Source organism: Folsomia candida, unplaced genomic scaffold, assembly GCF_002217175.1.
Source record: "Folsomia candida strain VU population unplaced genomic scaffold, ASM221717v1 Fcan01_Sc049, whole genome shotgun sequence".
In the NCBI taxonomy this organism is placed as follows: domain Eukaryota; kingdom Metazoa; phylum Arthropoda; class Collembola; order Entomobryomorpha; family Isotomidae; genus Folsomia; species Folsomia candida.
The window spans coordinates 431,646-453,721 of record NW_019091241.1 but is presented as its reverse complement, the minus strand read 5'-3'; the positions used below and the strand labels follow the sequence as shown (position 1 = coordinate 453,721).

General features: G+C 35.4%; 1 protein-coding gene and 1 long non-coding RNA gene across 2 annotated transcripts in view; one reads left to right on the top strand and one right to left on the bottom strand.

The window, feature by feature from the left end:
• Window positions 1–19,323, bottom strand: part of LOC110862100 (leucine-rich repeat-containing protein 24) — a 75,613-nt gene extending 56,290 nt beyond the window's left edge. Inside the window, exon 1 of the mRNA XM_035845236.1 lies at window positions 18,172–19,323. The gene's annotated coding sequence lies outside the window, so the exon portion shown is untranslated. The remainder of the gene's footprint in view (window positions 1–18,171) is intronic.
• LOC118433366 lies at window positions 6,174–9,109 on the top strand. Its single transcript, XR_004833342.1, has 3 exons — window positions 6,174–6,231; window positions 7,720–8,286; window positions 8,537–9,109. It is a non-coding gene; the product is annotated as an uncharacterized LOC118433366 (long non-coding RNA).
• Window positions 19,324–22,076: the final 2,753 nt, after the last annotated feature.

Below are 22,076 nucleotides of genomic sequence, written 5' to 3'. Positions count from 1 at the left end.
TTTACACCAAGGTTTTACATTGGTGAGCAGAATGATAATTAATTTTTGAGAGAGAGAGGAATTGTTTTTTATGGAATTATGTATTTTCAACCCGGAGAGAGAGATGAGATGAGAGGGGTATTCACGTCAAATTTTAGACCTGGAAAACTTCAGTGACACGTTTTCCTGTGGAATTTGGACATCTTGTTTGACCAGAGGATTAAATAATTTGGTCACTATAAGTAGAATGGAAGTAAATTTAGTTTCGTAATTTGAAAAATATTTAGCTTAGGAAATTTATATGGGTAAAAATTGGCATGACCAGCAATATGCACCTACCTTTTTTATGAATGTTTTAAAAAATTACAAAGTTTTCAAGATTGCAATGAATACAAATTTATGGTATGCATTTACGCGAAGAAATAATACCCTAATTTTCTTTCACAGCAAATTCACGCTAAATTTGAAAGTGCTTGATATCATTTTTTCAATTTTTACAAAAGTTGGGAACTTACAGAATTAAAAGATTTCTGACTTACATTTTTGCCATAACTCTAAAAATTTGCAGAGCTGCAAAGTATAGTGTGAAATAATTGACATTACTTGGAATGCAATTCTTCGTAAGGACACCAACAACAACGTAAATAACATCGTTTACATATTCTCATTTTTAAATAGATAAAATTTTCCTCTAAAAGTCACCCAACATTCCAAAATTCCCTGCCTTTATAAAGTTCCAAAGCATGACGGACTTAAAATTGAATATTTAAATTCTAAATCTTAACTCCAACAAAGTTGCGTTTGAGAGAATCTGCTCATCACGACGACGAGTATTGTTTGCCACGAGATGAGATGAGTTATGCCTCTTTTTGAGGGCGGAATGAACTCTGAAGAATGTGCATCACGGCCTGTAGCGTATTTTGTTAACCTTGCTTCCTTCCCATGTTCCTTACATGGGGAGGAGGACCGGATTCTTATTTTGTCGAGTTAACGCGATAAAGAGAGGAGGAAAGATGATGAAGAGACGAATTTGTCAAGTTATAGACCGCCTGCTCCCCTCTCGAACTAATAATAATAAGCAATTCTCATCTTCATCAAGCAAGACACGGCACGGGGCGGATGAGGATCTTGACGATATTGCGGTCTCGTTCTCTGGAAGGGATCCTGCGGAAAGGATCACGCCAAATTTTTAGGAATTTGGAACCATATTTATATTGCCACGGAGCTAAATGATGCCTTGGCTTTTAGGTTAAAAAATAGAGACACACAAACCTGATAGGTTTTCTGACAAAAAAATTAAATTTAGTAAAATTTGAGGAATTTTGCCCTTATTTTTATAACGAGCAGCAACTGACCACGTGCTTTATGCAGGGTCCCTTTACCTCACGCTGAAACCCACGATTGTTTAGTAGCGAGAGGAAGAATGAATTTGCCACGAAGATGCGGTTTGGCAGAGACGATGCAAGATAACAATGTCACGTAATAAGAGGAATTATTATTATGATAACGATCCCCATTGTCGTCCCGGTTTGGAGTCGAGCATTATTTAGTGATCGTCCCCTTCCGGAAAAAATTATGGCAAGTCCAAATTTGCGCCGGATAAGAAAAAAATCAAGTCTCCGCCCAAAAGTATTCAATAAAATTTATCTAAACATGGATCCTGATTGAAATTCAGAGTGTGATCTTATATTTTCATACGATGTAAACGGTAAATTATTGTTTGGTTACAAATTGTGAGCGCCTGTGCTTAATTTAATTTGTGTTTAAATCAATGGCGAAGATAAATTCGAAGGAGTAAAATTATGCACAATTCACACGCCATTTGGGAATTGAATGAAATTTGTACATATTTAATTTTACATTTAATAGATTAGTGTTGGATAGAAGATCATATTGTGATTGATTAACTAAGGAAAACCTAAGTAATAAAAACCGATAGATTAATTAAACATAGACAAAAAATAAAACATTCAAGCCGAAAAATATTTAAATATCATATGTATCATCGAAATTATGTAATTCTTTGTCTCATATTTTGCTAGTAAACTTTGTAAGCCTTTTTTTATCCAACTTTGCAATCTGTCTCCGCCTGGGAACCTTCAGTACTTACAACTGCACGTTTAGTGCCTCCATAAAGAATTATAATTACCTAACGTTTCTTAACGGGTAACAAAGAATTACCAAATCGGTCTGTCTTTGTATGCAAAACGATAACGGATTTTGTAAGAGTGAATAAATTTCCCAAATTTGTCCCCTTGATGGAGCAATTGCCTCCCGAAATGTGAAACTATTCAATGAAATGGAACGAAGGATTGATCGTGATCTCTTGAAGAGCAAAATGTGAAGGTTTGTTTAAAGTCCTTCCTCATCATCCATTCGAGCTGACTAATCACCTTCCTACAAAGTCTGGTGGATTTGGCGTGGGGAGGAATATTTGTAAAAATCTGCTCATCCAGGCGGATCGAGGAGGAGAAGCTGTAAAAAAAGTGAGGCTGGCTGGGGTTCCCTCTGTCTCATCGTTAACGAGAAATGGTTCTGGTAAAGAGTTCTTCGGGCCCTGAGGTGGATGTGGACGTTGCAAAGGTAATGAAGCGTGGAGGGCGAACGGCTATGCAAACCCGAGGAGGAACAGGGTGTCGTGCGTGGGAACAGTTTTTGAAAATTTCAAAATTTGAGAGAAATGGGGAAAATTAAGAAACCTTGAAAATTACGAAAAACTTAGGGAAACTAGAAAGAAAAGAAGTTTATGAAATAAAAAATTGAGGGTATTTTGAAAAATTATGGAAAGAAGAGATCTTAGAAATTAGAAATTACAAGTCTAGAAAACTAGAAAAGCTAGTAAAACGAAAAATTTAAAGATTTTCAAAATTGAAAATAACCTCCAGAAATTTTGTTTTTTAAAAGAATAAATTTCACTGCCAACTAGTTCCTACTTCCCAATTTCTTACTACCAATATGTAAATTAGATCGGATGAGAAACCCTGTCGGAAAATTGTATGGTACGTTACACGATGTCAAAGGGATGAGGAGAGATGTGAGTTAAAAATGTAAAAATGTTCGTCTTCTCCTGCGTCGAAGCTAGTGAAGCGTGGAGTCGTTCCAGGGCGATACTTAAGACGGAGGAAATGTCAACTTTCTCCATATTCCGACTCTTACGAGGTGGATGAATAGATAACCCCGCGACTAAGTCACACATCACATCTCTCCAGAAAAGTATAAGTGGTGATCATCAAAGGCCAAGTGTCGCATAAATTATCCTCTCCGATTTAAACCCATTCGCGAAATGGGATCGTTCCTTAAAGGGTCGTGCGCTAAGAATTTGCTAATTTCAGCCGATATTCGCCTTGTAACAAGTAACTCACATGGGAACGATGGGATGGCTTGACCTCTAACCCTACCAAAAAGTTGACATATTTTTATGCACGGTCCGAAATGGGCTGCTTCCTAAAGACCATCGAGATGAGATGAGATGAGACGACCGAATAAAAAAAGTTGGACCTTTTAACCTCAACTCATTCCAGAAAAAAATGGCACCCTGAATAATTCGAGAAAAATATTGGCCCAATTCTCGTAATATTATAAACACCAGTATAAAAAATCCAGGGATTTAAACAAGCTGGAAAACTTTCCTGAAAAAAATTTGTAAAATTTTCAGCGAAAGGTTCAGAATTTTGTGCAGCAAACATTGTATAAGTTTGGAATATTTTTTTCTCAAAAAATATAAAACTTTGGTTAAAAAAGAAATATTTGTTACTACCGAAATGTTTTCTTTGTCTTGGGGTAGTCTTGTTTATTACTCGATTTGCGTCACCCGGGTTTTAGTTTTCGGGTGTAGTTTGCATTTTTTTATATTTTCCTTGCTGAATGGGATATTTCAGTCGGTTTAACGAGCACTAAAAGGAAGGATTACTCCGTGGCGGAGGAAATATTTGAAAACGGAGTCGCGTTAAGATTCAAATTCCTACCACTTTTTGCCAGCAGGTTAGTTAACAGTGGAAAAGAGAATGAGACTACACACTAAAAAAAAGTTGGTAATAAATCTTAAGGAACTGGTAAAGAATTTGAATTTCCCGAAATTATTATTACCGTGAAGTATTAAATAGTTTCTAAGAGAGAAAGGAAGATACTGTGGCAACAGCAGACTTTGCAACGGAATGATAATTACAGTCACCATGGTTACCTAATCTCGTTACCAAATGGCCACGTGTCCTCGATAATAATAATTTCGTGGTAAATTATTGAGTGTGTAAGAAACCAACAACTTTCGACTATTCGAATGAATGAATGTCAATTAGTCGGTAAAATTGGTTCGCTTGTTTGAAACATTTATTTTAACTGCTCCCCGACTCTCTCGGAATCTGAATATTTTAACAAGCTGCCAAAATAATGACTAAACTTGCTGCACAATTTCCGTAAGTGTGCCCATCCCAAAAATTAAATCACACGAGAATTCAAGTCACATTTGTTTGCAAGTATCGATTCTCTCTCTCGCACAAACAGTATTCCATCAGCATTATAATTAAGTTTGGAACATAATTTTACATAATTTTACCCACGGAATATGTAAACAAATTATGCGATTTACGTTTACGCATTTAAAAAGCTAAGATAAGAGTGTTGCTCTCTCTGAAATTGTTCGGAACCAATTCCACCCGATTTTTTTGTCAGATCTCTTCTCTTCATTTTAATCTGGCACTCTTAATTAAAAAATTGAAAGGAAATGTTACACAGAGTTACACAGCTTGAAGCGTGAATGATGAATTCCTCAAGTCTTTGTTTCATTAATCGTGGCAATTTACTAGAAACCAAAACTACACGAGTTTCCATTTCACTTTTTTTTTTATTCTATCCCGCATCCACAACTCTCTTTTGTTTCCGGAGAACAAAGCCGTCCATGTTTTTGAAGAGGACACAAGGGACCGTGCGTAAAGCGTGCAATGGATTCTGGGATAACGCACAATATGTAGTTTGGCATGTGAAGGGTGAAGATTTCCTTGTACGTGACCACCCCAAAAATTTGTGGCATCCTTTGTGCAGGGACTGGACGTAAAAAAGTGGGCTAGTGACACCACACGAAACGCAACTACTGGGCCGGACTGCTTGTCATTGTCACTCTTTCACAACATTGTCATTGTCACACCAGCACCACTACCAGCACCACCACTCAATCCAATCCAGTAAAAAAACAAGAGAGTCAACCCTTTCTTGGAATGGAATTCTCCATGGGGTTTAAAAAAGCTATCCATCTCTCTCCATTTCTCGTCACACTCTGAATAATTCCACAAGAAAATGTGTCCACCGGATGGTAACAGCTTTCTTCGGAAATTAAGATTTTCTTGTAAACTTAGTGCATCAAAGAAATTTCTCCTTCTGACGAAAATTATTAGGCAGTTTGGATTGAAGCTTTCTTGAAAAATTACTGTAAATATTTCCGGTAACAATAGCTATACAATTTACCATATCGAACTTTTACCGGTTTAACATATTATTGTTACCATATATTATTTAAAGTGTATAAAGCATCTCCTTAAAAAATGACTTATGTTATGTTCTCCCTCCACAAAAGAATGAAGAACATTTCGCAACACAATTTTCTGCAAACAACTTCCTCTCATAGACAAAAGTAACACTGCTAACAGAAAAATAACGACTTCCATATATAATGTGGGCTCTGTGTAGCATAATAATAACGAGAAGGAGACCACGTAATAATGATTCTTCGAACAAAAATGATCTCCTTGTTACACTTTTACTTCGCCATGGAACGCAAATGGATTCAATTCAATCCTTTTCTGGGCAACAATGCCTCATTCATTTCGTGATCTTATAAATGTAACAATGGACCAAACTCTTTTTTATTTGGGTGGACAATTGAATCAAATTAGAATAAGAAAGACAAGAATTTTCCGAGTGTTGGGGACGCTGCGGGAAGAATGGGATTGGATTTGGAGGTAGGGATGTAGACACATTTGCACGTGTCAATAATATGAACATGTGAAAATCGATACTTTAAATGCTTTACGTTTGGTCCACTGATACGTATGTGGACGTGGATGGAGGAAGAAGGGAGCATTTACCACCAACTGGCGCATCACAATGCGATACAATCGGCATTATTGAATTCTGATGTTCGGATTGAAATTTTAAAAAGAGATGAAACATGAACACCTGCACGATTTGGAGGAGAGAGAGAGAGAAGAACGAACCAGATTCGTTTTCTATTCTGTGGAGGACACTTTAAATAATTCGTCGGTAACAGAGATTCCTGATTTATTTTGTTAGAGTAAATACTTACTTGAGTAAAAAAAACGTGATTACCAAGGTGAATCGTGTTGGCACAAATTCATGGCAAATTTGCGATTCGCGTGAAATAAGCAATACTAAATTGCGACCACTCTGGTACTCTACCAGCTCTGTAAAATCAACACCCTAAGATAATAAGATATTATTACCATATTATTTTCTGATTTTGGTAGTTGGTACGAAGTTATACTGAGGCAGTAGCCGGTTATCATTTTGTAAGGTTACGATGTAGTTATCAAGAACCGTTAGAAATTCTTTGCCACATTATTTAGAGTGGATGCCAGGATAAATAGTGAGATGTAAATAAGTAGTCGTGGAGTGGCGTATGGCATGTAAAACAGATTATCATTAGTGCCATCACTACTGACTGACGCGTCTGCAAATGCATAACTATTTTATTGCTGTGTTTGCCCTGCGTGGTAAGACGAACGGGATTGATTTAGCAGGCTAATTCAAATCCCAGAGAGTCTAACGAGGAGATAAAAACGAGAAATGGAATAGCTTTATTCGAGCCAGCAAATTCCTGATTGTTTTTATCCTGACGAAAAAATTACACGAATTTTTGGATAAAATTATTACAGAAATTTATACAAAATGCAGAAAAGCTCTTGATCTGTGTAACTTTAAAGTAAATTTGCAGAAATGTTGCAAAGTTTAGAAAGTTTAGCCACTTACAAAAAATACGTGAAACTTTAAAACAAACAAAAAATAAATAAATCACAAAATTGGGGAATTAATAGCCAAAAGTTGCATGGAATCGCATCAGGCTAAAATTTATAGTCGACTGGGTGCATGACTGCGCTTCCATTTCCATTCGCCTCCCTTATCTATTTGTTTGTGTCACTTTCTCTCCGTTTCTGACAGGGAGAAAGTTTTCAGAAACTTATTCTCTGTCCTTTTCTGTCTGGTGGAGTGGATCTCATGGATTTTTTGTCATTCCGATTTGTGTGTCATGTCTCATGAGACAAAGAAAGAGTCTGTTGCGAGATAGTGACTCCATTTTCTGCCCGAATGCCACATTTTGGCCAGGGTTCTTTTTAACACGGGTTTTGTTTGCGGTTTTCGGACTTTCTGTGTGGCAAATTGCAAATGTGGCGTTGTTTTGTGTCGTGTTTTTGTGCCATAAGTTGGTGCGTTTTGTGGTTTAAATTTGCGTTAAAGAATCAATTCAAGCAATGGGAGAAAGTAAATATTTTGCTACTTTGCCGTGTTTTTTTAAAATTTTTTGTCGAATTTTATATTCCTAATCTTTGGTCCATTACATTTTTATATTTCTAACTACTTATTGTATGAGATTAATAAATATAGACACGATCTACCCATTTCCACATTTAAAAAGTGCATAACCCAGAAGAAACGGTCTAAATGAAACGAATCACGGAGCTTTTGGCACCCTGATTTTGACTTGAATGTAAATTCGAATTTTATTTTGGACAGGGTTTGAATCCGAGTGTTGTCAAGCAGGAAAATATTCCTGACAGGAAACAACCAGGCCTGTCTGTCATGTCCGAGTGGGAACTAAACTACTCGCGCGACAGGGACGAAAACAAAACCAGGACAGAAAGATGACTCGGCTGAAAGAGAGAGAGAGAAATATGGAAATAAATAAAAATGCAAATCTGCAAATAAAAATGTATGTCGACGAGACGAGAGGGTTCTGTTTTCAACGTTCGTATTCTTGTTGCGGCTTCCGGTGCGGAAAGTTCGTATACCGCATAGCAGCATTAATGTCAAAACTCATAAAATTTATTATTTTTTCAAAATGAATTGCCAAATTTTTAAAATAAAAAAACGCAACTTTCCCTAATGAAGTTTTATTTAGAAGTATTTTCCTTTCCATAAGCGGTGTAAATTTTGTAAATTTTTATGAAATGTATAAATGAATTTGCTGGATTTCTGTAAGTTGACAAAGGATTCTTAAACTTTGCAAACTAGTGAAAGCATTTGTGTGTAAGCGCATGGAGTTTACTACGTTACACACATCCGAGTGACTCAAATTATTGGGTAAGAAAATACGGAAATTGTTGTATGTATGTATGTATCTGACGCCGTGTGTGAAAGTATGGATAATTTGATTATTATTATAAAACAAAATTAAGTAGAAATAGAGGATTGTGTAAGTTTGGCACATTTTTTTAGTAACGGGAAATTTGCAAAGTCCTGGTTATTTAAAAAATACAAATATCTAAATGAATATTTGAACATGTCATATTTTTGGGGTTCAAATGTAAAGGAAAAAATGTGTTTTTTTTAGTTTGGTGAACGTTGCAGACGATAAGATGCGTGGAGACGTGAAATAAATTGGAATTGTGTAAAATTGAGTTTAGTTTAAAGGAGAAACCGATTTGTTGGTATTTATTTGAAGAAAGAGATTTGTTTCCCAGACGAACTCTGTCAAAATAAGGAGCACACTCATCATTCTCAATTTCCGCTCGATATGTTATCTTCCCAATATTTTACGTCCTTAGAGATTGTTTCAAAGTGGGGAGAAAGCAGATAAGAATAAATTATGAGACAATGTTTTGTAACGATTTGAAATGAAAAAGTGAGAATTTCCTACTAGCAGTTTTAACAATTTCTGAGGTCCGTCATTATTATGTAACTCTCAATTTTTCGCGTTTGGCTTTCATTTTTTTCTATTTTTTCCTCATGAATTTCAGAGTTTCGCATTTCACCATAAATCGAAACCCCTGCCAGACGGAGAACTATGCATACTTCTTTAAAATGTCATACTTATCACTCCCCATAAACCTTTAAGCGCATGGTAAACACTTAAATTTGTATTTGAAACAAGAAATGGAACTATTTGAGCCGTGTCAAGATCCAGTTTCTTCACCGGTTTAGCTTAGGATTAGCCAAGTCGTAAAAAATGGGGGAACATTCTTCCGGAATTTTTAAACAAATTGGCTCCACTTCATTTTTCACCCTTTTTTATTGTTTCGTCTGTTGGGTGGCTTGGTTGGTGATTCTGGTTTACATCTCCAGTCATAAAGTAGTGGTTTTTCTCTGGTCGTATCTGCATTCGTGCGTAACCCTGAAAACTGGGCGAGGAGATGTAAACAAGGCTGCGAGCAATTCCGTGATTACGCAACTTAACTCACGCACATTTCTCTGTACTGATGGGATTTTAGGATGCGTGAATAATTCACGGGGAGAATGGGAGTAAGTCATTGCAGTGAGAGGAGATTTGTGTACTTTTCATTCTCCGTAAATACAAATGAGCCAAAGAAATTGTGTTTGCATGCCAACTTGAAATGTTGTAAATACATAATTGCGATAAAATCGATTTGCATAAGTGTGCAAAATTAAACGTTTGAAAAGCGTTAAAGATTTTGTGAGATTGATTTTTATGTCAGAGGTGAAATTAATAATTAATTTATAGCTATAAGACTTGAAGTTGGGCAAATGTGAAGTGGCGAAAAGTTACAAAAGTTGTAAAAGTTGTAAGTAATTGTAAAGTTTCAATGCCAATATGTAATATATTCTTAGTTAAGTTTTGTTGTTTAAAAAATCAGATTTTCGAATTTCAGAAAAATCTGTATGTACAAAACTAATATTGAATTTTTCAGGAAATTAATTACTCTGAATTTTTTAAAACAGATGATTTTAAGAATTACACAATTACCAATGTTCGCGTTAATTTCAGGGATATTCAGGTCCATAAATTTCTTGGGAATGTTTTCTTTAAACTATTTTTAATGCCAAATTTGCAAATAACGTTTGGTAATAAATTCCATTCCCTCCTGAGATGAAATGAATGTCAAGAAATTTATTACTTTTGTTCATCTGGCTCAATGGATGAAGGCTTGTTTATTTAGTTTTCATACCAAATTGCCTCACAAAGTTTATTTTACTCGCTACTTTTTATGATTTGAATGACAGACGAGCAGCAGCAGAAGCAAAAGGAGAAACAGTGAGTGAGATATGTTCCTTAAAAGCTTCACTCTTAATAATCCCGTGATGGTAATTCGGTAACAAATTTACCAGGATTGGTAATAATTTGGTTGATGATATGGTAAGTGTACAATAAATACGATTTCAATATTTCTAGTAATACAATTGGCTCTGATTTTTGAACTTTGCGGTGATAAATAACACCTACTAGTAAATTTTCGAACTTATGAATTGGCGCCAATGGTAAAACCTATTTACCGCGAAATTCAATTTTTGCTCCAATTTTCGCAGTTAAATTGTAAGTAACACACCAGTTAAATTCATAACGCTGGGTGCTACCGAACTTTAAAAAATGCTACCAAATTGTTTAGTGTGTTTGTCTTCATTGTTTTTGAGCTCTATTTTCTTGTTTGGTATTGGTTTCATCTCCTGACGTTGATACACTAGTCGGGCTGAAGAAACAAATAAAAAGCATTCGGCCGTAAAAAACTGTACACTTTACGATGATGGTTTCGGAATGTGGAGAAACGTATGATTTATTATTCACAGTTTCTGAGTGAATGTTCAAATATTTCTGTGAGGAGTAAAAGACTTTTGAAAAATGTGATAAATTTCCTCCACCAATAAACCAACTTTTGACTGCAGGAGATAATTAATCGTACCGTCAATTTGTACAAAAATCCATTACTTTTCTGTCTAGTAAACTTGTTCTGTTACGTAATTTACGATACTGACTAGATTACATGTGTCAGGGTGTGTCAATTGGTAGATTTATGCAGAAAAAAATTAACCAAACTTTTAACAATATTTGCAACAAATCTTACAATCATAAAGATTTTTAAAAGAAACATTGAGCAATTATTTTCATGAAATATTAGTTATCTATTCCAATACGCAATAGATAAATAATATTTGCAATTTGCGAAACAAAAATTTCCCTGAAAATTTACCTATTACATTGTTCACATAGTGTAAAACTACGCTCAACTTACTGATAAGACCCCTCTGATAAATTAAAAAAACGCATACGACATCTCAAAAATTCATATTACAAAAGAACACTTGGTTCGAACCCTGCCAAACTCGTAACACGATAGAGTTGCAATTCCCTCAATTAATCGAATTTTCCTCGAATTTCGCATTTCGTTCCACGCCACGCACCACGCATAACGCGTGTGCTGGATACTTGCAAGAATTTTGACCCGATAGAATTAGAGATATGGTGTACTGTCAAAGTCTTATACTATCTACAAACTAACTAACCTGGCAATCAAGCCCCCTTACATCCTTCCCATTCTGTATGCACGGTCTCCTTCCTCTCCATGATGCGATATGTATTGATTCGCAGAAATATGCATGAAATGAAACTCGTCCGAAAACATGGACAATAAGAATGAATGACAACCGAATAGAGTGATACATTAACCTAGATCCCCTAAAAACCCGCATTTATACATAGACACGACATTATTATTACCCTGTTATTACCTCCACACATTCAACCAGGCGAGGCGAGGCGTAACAACAGGGACGAGTTGCCGCATTATTTAGAGTGTGCTCAACCTTTTCCTATTCTGTGGGGGGTGCCGAATTAAATATTACGACCCACCGCACACCGCACATGCCATCCGCATTTTTACTCATCCACCAATATATTTTATTCAAGTGCTGTTGTGTCGCAGTCCTCCCCCGAATTTCGGAGTTAGTCAGCCACCGATATGTGTCTATAATATTGTTGTTTTTCTACGCGGAGGACATTTTATGGCGGTGACACGCCGTAAAAGCAGGTGGGAATTGCTCAATATCATTTTCAGATCGAGATGATAATGATGTCACGCTAATCAAAAGCACGCGATGATAAGAGCGAGTAAATTGAATTGTGAAGTTGGACAAAAATTGGCGCAAGCAAGAGTCAAATTTCGTCCTAGAAATTGATATCATTAAACGATTTGAGTAGATTAATAGGCGTAATTCAGAGTAATGAGTGTTTACAACATTTTTTAGTGGAACATTAATGCAAAAATGGAGTAGTAAATAAGAGGAGATAGAACTAATGAGTGTTGACATTTGTTTTGTTTTTTTGCAATTTTGCGACTTATTTTTGCATGGGATGATTTAAATTGTATGCGTTACGGCGTAATTGAAGGGTGCGTGAAGTACGATAATACAATTGCATAAGAGAATTATGTACGTTAAAATATTCTGTTTCGAAGGGTATAATTATGGGAATATTTTGCGGGGTGATTGGTGAGACATACACTCAATAATTTGTTACAGATATATATGCCCATATGTAGGTAGATGTTACCGGGATGTGAGGTTAGGAATTTTTGGTAACACTTATTTACCACGAAGTACAAACTGGATAAGAAAGGTTACGGAAGTTATTTTTTACCGGCTGGAGAATAGTTACGACGCTTATTTGGTGAAAATAAAAGGTATGCAAATGTTACAAATTTGCGGTAAGTTTACCAAAAATTACCAAATATCGGTCTAGTAGTAATTTTTTTACCGAGTTATGTTTTAGAGTGGGAGGCAATTTTTTACACCAATAATTTCATACCATTACAAATTATTTATAACCCATTGTCTCAACATTACATAACATTGTGAAAAAGGAAATGACAAGGTGGACAATGTCCGAACTTGTTGATTACTCCGTAATTTTGGATTTTGATATGTTATACTTTTGACGTTGCTATAATTAAATCGCAATTTTGCGAATATTTTATTTGCTTATTTTGGGGGAACAATATCCAATTAAAGTTTAACTTTTGATTGCGTCTTGTTCAAGGGAAATAAATAAATCGATATTTAATTAATTTTGCTACATATGCGAAACTTTAGTTGGAATATTTTTGCCAATTATTTGCAACTATTATTGGACAACGATCTGGTTCATTTTACAATTTAAGTTGATTGGAGTACTTTAATTTTGTAGTTTATTAAAAATTCTGATCTATTTCTGCAAAATTTGCAAAAATGATATAAATGGTACAAAATTAGGTACAGAGACAGTAAAGGACACCAACGATCTACGTAAGTTAAGAATAAATTTTTTTAGCGAATATTACTTTGTAATCTTTGCAAAATATTGGAATTGCATTTAAGCTTTGATGGTATTCATATGGGTTCCAAACATCGAAATAATTTTTTCCACATTTCCAGCGGTAACGGATGTGTGTAATTTTGAATTGTTTCATTTCACTGATGGGTAACTAAAATTTTAGGTTATCAGAATTCTTAAAATAAAATAATATTCGTTTATTCCTTCACCTGTGCAAACTACATATGCAAATATTGAGAAATTTCGTGATGAAATATTTTTTGAAAATTTTGAAGAGTTACACAGTTTACGTGAATATCAAAATTAAATACAAGCAAACTTCGTGCACCACCTAATGCTCAAATCTTTAAATTAAAATTGTATCAAAACATTTGAACTTTCCAGAAATGGCGTTGTAAATTATCAATTCACAATAACACACAAAACTTAATGTTCTCTACATTACTAAAAATTTTAAAATCGAAAACTTCAAAACTAGGTAACGATGAACTTCACGAAGCGATATTTATAATCCGGTAACCTCCTTAAACCTGCAAATGGTTTGTACTTTGTAACAATTCCCTAAAATCTAGGCCATAAAACCCGAAATTTGTAACAATTTCGAAAATAATACGAAAAAATTTTGAGTTCCAAATATCACTCCTACCAGAATAATACTTGAACTTCCAAACTACCTTGTTAAAGGAAGTCATGAGATTGTGAGATTGTTGATGCGTAGAAATTAAAGACGGGCAGGGGTCGTCTCCCATCCTGTCTGTCATACTCATTACGCAACTTCCTGTCGAGCCGGGTTACGTCTCAGCCCAGGATTATTCTCATTCAGTTCACGTAAACTTGGCATTGTGGCCTTAATCCCGATGGGAAATGGAGACAAACAAGTAGCTCAATCGGTTAATTTGTATTTGTATGAAAATGTATGCACCACGTAATGGGGGACAAATGGGGCGGAATTGCAGAAAAATATGTATGTACAAGCGAATCATTATACTTTAAATGGTGGCATAGAAATGTTTTACCGGATGTAGGCATCCCTTGGAATCAATTGGCATACAATTTTTGAGACCATATTAATGGTAACAAAATTAATTTGAGATTTTATGCAATTTCCTCCTGCTAAATTGAATTTTGCCTCCGGTCCAGTATCAAATTCCTACTAAATTCGTTGGAAATTTTGACAGATTTCAGTTTTACCCGACCCGAAATTCCAACCATTCTCACGAAACTGTGCGGAAAATTATTGTGTGTAGCAGATTTTATTTGCCAGCAATTTGATTACCAAGTTGTTTAGAGTAAGTTTTAGTAATTTGTTACTGTCAGTCGTTTTATGGCTCTCAATTCGTAACTATAATCCCATACGAAACACTAATCTGGGCTCGCATCCAAATCCAAAACAAGGCAAGAATTAAGGACGCAGACGAATTTCGAGCGGAAGTTTTAAAGTTTAAAGTGCGTAATGAAGATTAATGAGTGACACGAATCCTGCCAAACAAACCATTTCGTATTCCGTCCTCCTCCTCCTCCTCTGGCCAAACTGCTACTTTAATATGTCTCAACTTCACGTGGCCCGAGACAAGAGGAAATATTCTAAACCGAATAACTCTACATAATAAATGAGATAACAAAACTATCATCAGTCTGCTATTAAGCAACGATTCTCTGATGGACGGTCACTCACTATGCATATTTCTGAGCAGCTCACTGCTATTTTTTAGAGGGGATAATTTTTTGCAATTTTTTGTAGAAAATTTGAATTCTGCGCATGATTAGTATTATCGTTCGGTAGTGTTACAAACAATGCAGGCAATGTAAACCGAAAGTGAAAATTGTATTGACACATTTGGAAATGCATTTATACAGACGGACGGACAGACATACATCATGCCTGTATCATAAGACCCTCCTGCTCGCTGCACGGCATTAAGAATCCTGTTTAGCTTTATGCTTAGAGTTTGCGAACAATGTAAATATTCAGAAATTTGGGTAAAAGTCACGTTTAGGAAACAAGGTCACGTTTCCCTTCTCTCTGGGATGAATGACAATTAAGGTGGATGGAGGTTTTTTGTCCACCTGCTTCGTAGCTTCCTCAGCTCCTTAAAACCTCTCCATGCACGACGAGAGGGCAAACATTTCGTCGAGATTAAGTAAACCTGACGTTGGCAAATTGTTAAAATTTAAACGAGACGGGAGATTTGCCCAGGAGAAAAAAATTGTTTAGTAAACGGATCCTATTGTTGCTTTGTTACTCTTCATGACATTTAAGAAGTCCTGCATAAAGTATGTGATTTGTATGAGGGGCTTCCCATACCGACAAAAAGGATGGTAATGGTGCCGATTTTTCGGTATCAAATTGGTAAAAATAACGACAACTGTTTACCGGAACAAATTTGGTAACGAAAAATCGGCAACATTTCAATGTTTATGTCTTATCGAGACGTGAAGAACAGTAGCTTCGGCGTTTCATTACCGACAGATTTGTGTTGGTCGGGACGATGTCATCGTCCCTGGAGAGAATAATAAAGGTCTCGAGGTGGTGGAAATAATCGAGCCCTGGCAAGTGCACATTTTTCTCATGCGTCTCATTTCTCCAGCCAGGTTGGGAATGCAATCAAAAGATTCCAACCTGTTTTGTGTCGAGTTGTGGTTAAATAAGCATAAAAAGAGATTCATGGAGGGTTCACGACGAGGAGACAAATATTCCCACGCTTGTAAAGTTCTCACTGTTTCAAACGAGCTGGGTTTAATTTTGGTTGGAAGAAAAACTCGAAACGGAGTTTTTCAAGTTTTGAAGTTTTCGAATTTTCATATTTTTAATGTATCTACCAAACGTTTTTGACACCTATCGTTGGTATTAAAATATTACAAATCTACAACAAAAATCTTATTGGCGTTGGATAATGATAAATATGAATTACATCATTTTATTTGCATACCTCAGTTTTTTAAGTTTACAAACTTGTATAAATGTAGTCATTTATTTATTTATTTATGCTATTTAGGAGCTATCAATTAGTTCGTTGAGTAATTATTTTGTAATTATTTATTATACATTGGATGAATAGGACAAACAGCAAATGTATTGAATGAATAGGGCGAACGTCAAATGTATGTAATGAATAGGGCGAATAGCTAAAATATTGGATGAATAGCAACTGCCGCACTACGCATTTGGACACTCACTTGGAACATAGGAATTCCCGTGTCATACAGATTCCTTAGTTAAATAACACATTGTATGAATAGGCAGAGTTAATGTATGGTGAATAGGTAAAAGCCGACCCATGTGTTGACTACGCGAGAATAGTTACTAATGTTAAGATACACTACATGTAATGACTATGTAAGACTTGGTATTTAAAGATTGGTATTGTATTAATCGGGGAGAGTCTTCGGTTGATCTTCAACTGAGGCGGAACTCTTCGGGAGGACTCCAGCTTTAAGAGAATAAATATTTCTTGTTCCTGTTTAAACCACAAATTGGTCACACCGCCCATTATTCCACATACGGGAAACATTGCGGCACACCCACATCTCTTAGAACGGCTCAATTACTCTAGGCTAACCAATTAACAGAAGGACGGCCCATGGAATCCCAGCAGGATTGGTTTGTATAAGAGAATAAGGCATTTTAAGGCATTTATTATTTAGTCAAATAGCGTTAAGGGTATAAGTAGAAATAAGGCTAGGCTGGGACCCTTGCACTTGGCCTGAATTTGCTAACTGAATAAATAATCTGGGCCTAACTCCAGCCACGAAATTAATTGTAGACATAAATATCCACCTGCTACGATACATATGCCCAGCTCATTAATGAATGTTCTAACCATTTTTCTTTGCACTTCACTCGCCTATTTGTTATTGAGTAAAATCCAAAAATTTATAAATGAAAATCAGCTGCAGATACAAAAATTTTAATGCGTTTATAAAAGATTGTAGCACAACTGTACAGTTGACAGTATAATTTGTACTGCATTTTACTGATATTTTATCTGATTACAAATATTCGAGTAAATTGCTAAATTGAAAGCTGTATGGAAATGGATTAATTCCTAATAACGAAATGAATTATGGAAAATCTATAATGACATAAAGATCAGGACGATATCCATCTGCCTGCATTTATCGATCTCATTAACGGTCCGTGCGTAAAGGATGGGAATGATTTTGAGACTTTTGACCCTTGACCCATTGGTTTGACCTATCCATACGTTCGATTCCTTAACCACTCAAAACCTATGACATGCCTTGTGCACGATTTCATATAAGTGTTCCATCGTTTTTTTTACACGCTGATCGTATTTATTTGTACACCTGCTGGAAATATCGACAAAACGCGCATTGTGCGGGACACGTTCGCATCCAATTATTTAGGTTGCTTCGCGGTGTGTGTGGCAGGTCGCCATAAAACGGGACAAGGGTTCAATCCAGCCACAAATGAATCGTGGTTTTCGCCTTTATTGGGCAGAACCACTACAAAATATCACTTGACGATTTAGAGTAATAAATATGTAAGTTACGAATACTGGCTCATGATAAAGTTTGCAACTTTGTGAAGCCGTATACAATTTTGGAAAAGGTTAAGCTAGATTAAATTATTAGGAAGATCCTGTTGTTATTTAGGCATATGGATTTAGATAGAAATAGATTTCATTGTGTTGTCCGGTTAATTTAGTGTATATTGAAAAGTTGATAATTTTATGAGGGTTACATAAGTCGACGTGAATATATAAATCGATCCAGAATAACTTTCTCTTTCACGCTTTGCAGAGTGAGAGCCATTGAGGAGTGAGAGGGCGTAATTCAGAAAACAGTAATTAAAACTGACACTTGAGTTGGTAGGGGAGGGCGTTTGTGTAAATTTTGCGTATTGATCGAATTGGCAAATATTTGCCTATTTCTAACTATTCGATAAATATGGAAGTGCCAGGTACCTTATTTTAGTGGATAAATTTCCGTTATGCACTTTACACTCTTGAATAACATAAGGATTTTCCCACGCACCAATTTCCCATTAACTTTCAAGTAACTATTGATTCATCCTCCTTTTCACAATTCGGGATTTATTAAATCTGTTTCACATTTTGGGTAAAATTCATGAAAAATGAATTTAAGTTGAGGGACAATATTCTCTAAGAATTGAGTTTTTCACTAAACTTGGACACTGATTTTAAGAAAGAGCCTTCAAATTTGCTTTATTTATTTTTGAGTTTCTCAAAATCTACGACGGAATTTCAAACAACGCCTTGGATCAAGGTTTAATTCACATTTTCCGAAATCTTCCGTAGTTTTAAAAAATTTGAATGAAATCCAAGAAATATTTGTCCGATTTTCTCACAATGCACCATCAAATCTTGACATTTCGTCCTTGCGACACTTTTCCATCCAAATACGGAAGAATTTTGTCTCGTGTCTCACTTTAACCCAGTGAAATGTTCAGAAGTTGGAAACAATTGGAGACACCTAATTTCACAATTTTGGATCTTGTGCACATCCAAGAGACACATTCATTACTTTTCATAGTTTGAAATTTCTTAAGTGTTTTAGATTTTGGTAAATATCCGATTTATCCGATTTTCATGAACCAGTCCTCGTTTTGTCTCACTTCATACTTGAACAATATCTAGGATCACGATAAAATCAGAAGGACATCCTTCTATATTTATTAGCACAATTTCACGACTTGCTATTTTTGCACATTTTCTCATGTTTTTTTTAAATATTGAACTTTTACTTGGTTTCCAAATCTTATATAAATATTGCCCAACTGCTGTTATTACACAATAAAGTATGCAAGTTTAGTGTAGCAAAATTGCACAGCTTCAATTATTTAGTAAATTTCATAACTTGTTGTTGCACTTCACCCGAGAAATTTTCAATTAAAACCATTCAATTTTTCATAAAGTCAAATAGCATTAGTTTTCATGCAACTCTGACAAAAATTTCGCTAAATTGTTTACCAATTACATTACACAAGTTTCACCTCAAATTTCAAACGAAACAATTTTTCCATTCATAATTCCCTTCAATTTTCACTTTCCTTTAAATAATCGTGTTGCTTCTCCACTATGTCGAAAATCTTCCCTTTTGCCAATCTCTCTCACTCGAAAGCACTCAAATATTGGAAAAGTGTGTCAAACTTTCTCATAAACTGCACAATTTGTCACTTTCTCTTTTATTTTTCCACAATTTTTGTTCCAAGTGGTTGGAGACGATTGGAAATTTTTACTTTAATCGTGCCCACATTTCACACCTTTATTTACTCACATCTTCAAGACAAGAACGTTCGCTTGATTGAATAAAACCCACACCTGTGCCGTAATCGTCGTAAATATGCATGTACTCATGCAGTCGTATACCGTGTTGTTGGCTTGTGGCTAATTGTTGACCTTGTACGTAATTGTACATGTGTAAAGGTTGTAAGTAAAGAGCGAGATGCACCCTTTTTTCTTAGGTGGACATGGACATACCCAAATAAAAGCAGTATAAGTGCATAGCCCGATTAATAAAGTGGGAAGGGAATGCAGTCGACGGAGCGAAAAGTGCAGCCTCCACCGTCTTCGCAGTCACAGAGAGAACTGAGACTGGGGAGCTTTTTTACGTGTGGAAAACTAGAATGCGAGGTTTACCATTCTCAACTTCCTCTCTCCCCTCTGTTTCGTTGGTCGGAAGGGGAAATGCTGCATGGGCAAATGTTGTATGTAATATCAAAGTTACTTACGTAAGAGACGAGACGAATGTGTGAGCACTTTCAAACTTGGGCTTCGTTTCTTTTCTTGAGTAAGTAAAACGCGTTTCATGATTTTTTTCTCTGATTGTGATCAAATATTTGAAGTTGTGTTTATGAAATGAAATGAAATAAAATTGTAAAGTGGTCTCGTGACGCTGTGTAACTGTGTATTTGGTGAAATATAATTAGAAGATTGTGAAGGATTTTTGGAGGAGATTGCATATTGGATTTTGGATACTTTTTAAAGATAACTTGTTTATAAAATTTTATGAGAATTTGAATATGAAAATGTCAAACCTTTTTTCTGAGTTTCCTCAGAAAATAGGAATGTTTCGTTGCCAATATTTCCAAAGCACGTGCATGATTTATCTGATATGTATTAATTTATGGAAATATGAAGGTAAAGGTTGTGAAAATAAGTTGACACAGTGAGGCTGCGCGTGCAAAGTCTACATTAATAATTATCAAGGAATTTATTTAATTTTATGAAAAATGGTCGTGCAATTATATGTACGAATTTTGACTTGTATATAAATATATCTGTCAAAATTATATTTTGTAAGTTGTTTTTTATTTTGTTTTTATTACTTTGACTAAATTATCTATATTTGAAAGAGACATGGAAAAATGTATTCAGCTAGCTTTTGCATTGTAATGCGTGAAGTTTATCATGTTTAAAAATATATATTCAATGGAAAGTTATTTGGTATTCTATCGCGCCAGATAGAAATATTTAAACATTTAATAAATTGAATTGTGCTTTAGATTCTCCCGTTGTTGTAATCCAAAGTTTATCTAATGAAAACACTGTGGTAGGTGGTGGTAGGCTTTTGAGATGGAGCATTTTTACTAATACAAACTTTATGTGGTTATCAAATTTAAAATTAACAAGAAAAATTTATATTTCCATTTCCTAAAAAGGTTAGTTTTTATAAATTAATACTATAGGTAAGTTAGTTTTTTTGTTAAAAGCGTAGGATATAAAGTTTGTCATTAATATTACTTTAATTACACATTGATATTTTGTTATCTGAACTTCGAAAATTGCCCGATATTATCCAAAAATACATATATCACGTGATTTATATATAGTCCAGAATTTGGAGCCGCCTAACCCCCACTTTTTTCCATTTTTATCCACAACTAAATCAGAAATCCTCTCCAGTTCTGGAGAAGTGGATTTTTCTCCCCTCTTCTTCCGTCTGGTCGAATGGACATATGAATTCGTAAAGTCTGACTTTTTCCTACAATGTAATGGACGCTGCATTTTTTCTCTTGGGTGAATGATCATCTTCTTCATCATCATCTAGGGTTCCTTAAACACCGTGCTTTTTCATGAAATTTCTTTTTCCACCGTTTTTTGTGTTAAATTTGTAAATCATGCCGAAATTTATTAATCAAGAATTTATTTCTTCACAAATTATGCCACGTGGAAAAATTTGCTACAAATTTATCCACGAGTCAATGGAAATTCGTCTCGGAAATGAAAAGAAGATTTCAAGTTTTCCAACGCTAAATTTCATTTATTTCATTTCATTTTGCTTCAACTCAAGTACTCACTGAAATCATACCACATTTTTTCTTGATTTTGTGACACAAATTAAGAGAAAGCAAGCATTTACCACCAAAAACACGGTGTCCTTTGCAACCCTGAAGATTACCATCATCATTACCGCTTTACACTTTAGAGGGGAAGACGACGAGGATGGATGAAGGAGATGCAAGTAAATATGTACTTATGTATTTTGGTATAGAAGATGCATTATTGTTGTGTGTGTGCTATTGTTGTATTGTGCATGTCACACACATCGGACTGGCTGACCTTGGTGCAAGTCAGAGTCGATCCGTGCCACGAGCCAGAATGTCCATCCATCTCGCCCAGGTGTCAAGGTTTATGTATTTTTGAAATGAATGCCGTCACGTTTTAAATGGAGAGTTAGTTTCGTTCACGGAAGAAATTTGGGGTTTGAAAGCGAATGGAAGGAAAAAACGGAGGGAGGGATGCGCGTTTCTAGGCTCAAATGTCACACGGGACCTCCGAATAGTCAAATAAGACAGGGTTCACTCTTAATAAATTGGTAACACGGTTTATTTTTTCCGAGGATTTTG